Here is a 5958-nt window from a genome sequence, read left to right as displayed (position 1 = left end):
TCTTCCAGCGCCGAGCCGGAGCCCCCATTGGCCCGCGCTGTCGCTGGCTCTGCGCTGATTGGTTCGCGCAACGGGGCTCGTATCCCCATTGGTCGTGCTCCCCAGTCGAGACTCGAGAGAGTTGCTCCTCCTCGCGTTTACTGTTTCAACCCCTTTTTTGATCAATGCAAGGCGCGCGGGAGATTGCACCATCCAGGCGGCTCGGCTGCGCGCCCGCCGGAGAACCTTGGGCGGCGAGAGGAGACTACCCCTGCCAACTTGTGTTGGTACTTCTGCACGCTTGATGAGGCGCTTTCCAGTCCTCCAACGCGGACCCTAGCCCCTCTCTCTGGGCTGCACTGGGAGATGGCGGAGTAAATCACCCCTCACCCCCATCCAACCACATCTTCACCAGACCCTGGACTGGGCTCTGTTGCATTTGTTTGAACCAGCGGTCATTAATTCACCAAACTTTCCTAAGCACCCCCATGGGCGCCAGATACTCCAGCGGGGAGGAAGGGCCCCCAAGGATGGAATTGCAGGGTGAACTATGGGCCGGGGGTGGGTGGGTGGGGGATGAGGTTCTCTGCAAAACACCAAGGGGCCAAGGGTTAAGACAGGATTAAGGGATGGAGGTGGCCAAGGACACTGAGAGAAGCCTTGACCTGGGAAGCCTGGATGCTTCCCAGGTAAGTCCTTTTAAGCTGCTGATTCTCCATTTCCCCTCCGGAAAAGAGCGAGTTGGAACCTGGCAATACCTCTCAGGTTGTGTAGGCGCTGACAAGCTGTGAGTTTAGAAACGTGAGCAGATATTAACAAGGACGCGATACCCCTGAGGAGCCTCAGCCCAAGCCAGGGGAGAGGCCCAGAGCCAGGCCGGGCTCAGAGCCAGCGCGGCTCAAACTTTTCCACAGAAGTGTTCTTCTCAGAAGAACTCCAGTGGAGATCCACATGGGGTTCTGAAACAGGGAGGTCCCCTTCCTGCAAGAAAAAAGTTCCTTTGAAGTCTGGAATTTCATCATTTTTTTGAAATGTGAATTTTGCCTTTTACTCCTTAATTTAACCCGGTTTCTTATAAAAATATTTTCCCAAATCTTTGAGCAAAAGTGATGCGCCAGGAATACACACAGTGCCTGCCCTGGGGCCTTCCATCACACGAGCCAGTGTCAACCACCTCAGTTTGAAAAGATTTGTAAACTGACAGGGCTAGGACTTTTGTTTGCTTTTTTGTGGTATGTGGGAGGGATGGGGCTGGGATAGGAGGTACTACTTTAGGTTTGGAAGGTGGAGGGCAAAGTTTCTAGAAAAAAGCTGAAATGAACAAGGTCACTGCCTTCCTCAGCACCTTCATTTAGAAAATTGCAAAACTGTGTAGAGGGTATGAATGTCAGTCCATAAACTCAGGTGTGCAAGAATTGTCGCATATCCATTATTGTATATAATGACTTAGTGTAGACCCCCTAGCAGCTAATCTACCAGGGGAGTGGGGGAGTTAGCCTTCCTCCTTCCTGGAGTCCTTAATCCCAGGGATTTACACAGTCCTGTGGTATGGGATAGGGAGGGAAGCACTCATCCATTTGGTCCTCCTTCCCCAGAAAATGTGGCTGAGTTTTCTCCACTGTTGAAGTCTATATGCTGCTTTAGTAAATTAGCTCTCTACCACTTTTATGACCCACTGAGGAACACATGAAATTTGGGTGGGGTCAGGGTGGCTATCATCCCTTCTGCCAAGACACGCCATGCAGTCATTCCTCTGAGGGCCTTGAAGTTTCCTAGATGATATTACAGGGAAGTAAGGCACACAGACCCTCTACCCAGGGACATGCTGACCTCTGTCTCTCTCTCTCTTCCAACTGAAGGAAATCTCTTCTGCATTCTAAGAAGAATCCATCTCTTTGTATGTTTCTTCCTCACATTCTGTCCACAGACACCTTAAGCCAGGGCCACTTAGGGATAGAAAGACAGTGGTTAAGATTGTGGTGAACTGAAATGCACATGCCCACTTGTGGCAGAGTTGCACCAGCCCACCATTCATTTATGCCTCCCCTTCCATGGAATAGAGTCTCTGTCAGGCTCCACATTTCACAGCTCCCCTTTCATCAAGGCAGGTCATGTGACTGGAACCCACCAATGGAATGAAACAGAGGATGTCACTTTCAGACCAAGATGGTTGAGAATAGTGTGCTTCTCCACTGCCTTTTTCCCATTCCACAGGCTGAAATCAAAGAATCCAAGGCCTTTGGGGATGGTGGAGACACAGAAAGGAAGGAGCCCCAGTCTCTGAATTACCTGCTCCGGGCTCGTTGTACATGAGTGAGAAATCAACTTCTCCTGAGTTATGCCACTGAAATCTGAAGGGCTATGTTATCCTAACTAAGACACCATTCTAAATGCAACAGCTGCAGCTCAGATCCAGCTGGTTGTTGCCAGGTGATGCAACCAAGGTTGCTCAAGCTATCTTCCCATATTTAAAGAGAAACCAGAAACCTAGATTTTTATGTGAAACTTCACAACTTTTAAACATCTACAAATTTCAGACAACACTGTAGAGATCAATATTGTGAGGGGTCAGACCTAGCTTCCCTGCAGGCCTGATTCAGCCTGCTGACCACCAGCTCTCCTTCTAAGGACTGCTTTATAGTATTCTGCCATGTATTTCCCCTTATTCAACAAGGAACACCCTCCTCGCCCTGCCTGAATAAGGGAACAGGAAAAGGGAAGACACTGCGGAAAATATAATCTTAAAATATTATTGTCATCCTTGCCTATTTTGCAGTGCAGGTGTATAAAGATAGCTCAGGGAACCCCTGCATTACACGTGGGCCCCTCCTCTCCTAGTAGATTCTCCTGAAATGCATATTTTGTAAATATCAGTTTTCACAGGTATTATTTATTGAGCCCTTACTATGTGTGAAAGGTGGACTTCGCTGCCATTTCCAGTCAGATTGGTGTCCTGTTTAGAGGGGAGTAGGAAGAGAAGAGAAGGCAACTCTGAGGAAGGAAGAAACCTATTTGAAATGAGGTGAGGTTATTTCTGCTGCCCTTTTGGTAGCTGGAGATGAAGATCCTTTTTCCTTACCATTATTTCCAGAGAAAATGGGGAATGGGGCGAGGCAGTCATCATAGTTTATGTAGCAAAAGAAATTAAAAGTCACAATCCTATTACACTCTTCATTCTGCCCCAACTGATAAGAAAATATATCTATCCTACTCACTGTATTACCTCAGTTTATTTCCTCACCCTACTTTCTTATTGTGATAAAATATACATAACATAAAATATACCATTTAAACCATTTTTAAATGTACAGCTCAGTGGCATTCGTACATTCACAGGGTTGTGCAACCATCACCACCATCCATCTCCAGAACTTTTTCACCTTCCCAAACTGAAACTCTGTCTGTACCCATTAAACAATGTCCCCATTCCCCCTTTCCCAGCCCCTGCAAACCACTATTCAACTTTCTGTCTCTGAATTTGACTGCTCTAAGTGAGACGGAACAGGACCCTATGGGGCCTTCCTGGGGACAAACCCCTCTGTCCCCTGCCTCGTTTGTAGAAAAGCTTTAGGCACCTAGGCCTTCCCCGAGTTCCAAAGGGCAATTTTAATATCAGAGAAGTGAGAAAATGCAGAAACAAAAGAAAGCAGTCAAGCAAGACAAAATAGTTTATCCATAAAACAAAGTCAAGGACCTTTAGTTCCTCCTCAAGGGCTGTAGATAATATCCTGAGTCATATACTTGAATTGTTTTGCAGATGCTAAAGCCCCCACCAGGCAGGAGAAGTTAACTGCACGCTGCCCACCAGCACATAGAGCCCAGACTGGTTGGAACCACAAGGTTGATGATTGACATTCCCGAAACATCACCCTGTTACCCGCCCCCACCCCATCAGTCAAGCAAACTGATCACCTATAACCCTCAGCCCTAATGTTGCCTTTAAAAACCCTTCCCTGAAAGCCATCTGGGAGTTTAGCTCTTTTGAACATTAGCTGCCTATTCTCCTTGCTTGACACTTTGCAATTAATGCTATAATTTCCTTCACCACAGATGGGTGTCAGTAAACTAGCTTTGCTGCGTGTTGGGTGATTGAACCCAAATTTGGTTCGGTGAAAAAAGTATCTCCTATAAGTGGAACATACAGAATTTGTCTTTTGTGACCAGCTTATATCACTTAGCACAATGCCTTCAAGGCTCACACATTTTGCCTTTTAAAAAAAATTATTTAATAGACTATTTTTTAGAGCAGTTTTAGGTTTGCAGCAAAATTGAGAGGAAGGTACAGAGATTTCCCTCTACCTCCCAACTCTCCCTACACACACATAACCTTCCCCATTATCAATATCCCCTACTGAAGTGGTACATTTGTTACAACCGATGAACCTACGTTGACACATCATTATCACTCAAAGTCCACAGCTTGCATTAGGGCTCACTCTTGGTGTTGCACATTCTGTAGGTTTGGACAAGTGTATAATGTATCCATCATTATAGTATCATACAGAGTAGTTTCACTGCCTAAAAATCCTCTGTGCTCTGCCTGTTCATCCCTCAATTTCCCCTTTTTGCTTCATTTCTAAATAATCAGTATAGAGAGCATTTCACCACAAGATTCACACATGTAAAATCTCTAAGGGGATCATTTTAAGAGAAGTGATGTCTATGGAGCAGTGGGCAACATTACACAGGGAACTGAATACTGCTTATATCTCCTGACATCCTAAAAAGATTGATATAGAAAAACCATCAAGATTTTTTTAACTTGAAAATGTATTTATTTCACTACTTTTTTTAAAAAAAAGAAAGGAACAAAACTCCTGGCACCATCTCTCTAGCTGTAGACACACTATTCATCACACCCAGCATGCTGGCCCTGGTCATATACATATGCATTTTTTGGATCAGCACTACTCACCTGGGCTATCTCATTCATTCCAGGGTCCCACGTGGAAGCATGAAAATGGACCACAGAACACTTGTTTAATCACCTTTCCAAAGTCTATGTGTGCCTACAATAGAAACCATCATCTCAGGGTTTTGCTTTGTTTTTATAAATTTATCTATCTATCTACCTGTCTATCTTCGGCTGCATTGGGTCTTCCTTGCTGTGCGTGTGCTTTCTCTAGTTGTGGCGAGCTGGGGCTACTCTTCGTTGTGGTGCATGGGCTTCTCATTGCGGTGGCTTCCTTTGTTGTGGAGCACAGTCTCTAGGTGTGTGGGCTTCAGTAGTTGTGGCACACAGGCTCAGTAGTGTGGCTCGCGGGCTCTAGGCTCACGGGCTTCAGTAGTTGTGGCTTGCAGGCTCAGTAGGTGTGGCTCGCAGGCTCTAGAGCGCAGGCTCAGTAGTTGTGGCGCACGGGTTTAGTTGCTCCGTGGCATGTGGGGTCTTCCCAGCCCAGGGATCGAACCCATGTCCCCTGCATTGGCAGGAGGACTCTTAACCACTGTGTCACCAGGGAAGCTCCATCATCTCATCATTTTAAAAGTTTTAAAATGACTTTTGTAGTGTTAATAATCTGGTGGTAGTTTTGTTCCTTCCTTTTCTTTCCGGGGGCAGATCAAATACTAAGACAAAGGAAGGACACAGAGCAAAGCCAGGGATATTGGGGGTGGGAGTGGGGGTGTGGAGCCAGTGCAGGACTTGGATCTTCCCGCTTCTCCCCTTTTTCTCATACTCCAAACTCCGAAGGACCACACACACTGCCTCAGAAATAAACAGTGATTGTGATTTAATTTATTTTTTGGCTTATGTTTGGTACAGGAAGGCAGCAAAGATTAATACAAAAATAACAAAAATTCAAATTCAAAGCTGCCATGGGTGAGAGCCATTTCTGTAATCACAGAAATGAAATGGAAGAAGAGCAAGGTCGGCACTGTGGCTGGAGGGGAGTGACTGGGAACAAGGGGAAGACTGGTTCAACGTGTCATGGTTTATGTATATGGCGAACAGACTTTTTAATGACATAGAAATATTCCAGT

Source organism: Mesoplodon mirus (genome assembly GCF_964341445.2).
Source record: "Mesoplodon mirus genome assembly, chromosome: 1".
NCBI lineage: Eukaryota > Metazoa > Chordata > Mammalia > Artiodactyla > Ziphiidae > Mesoplodon > Mesoplodon mirus.
This window is presented reverse-complemented; position numbering follows the sequence as displayed.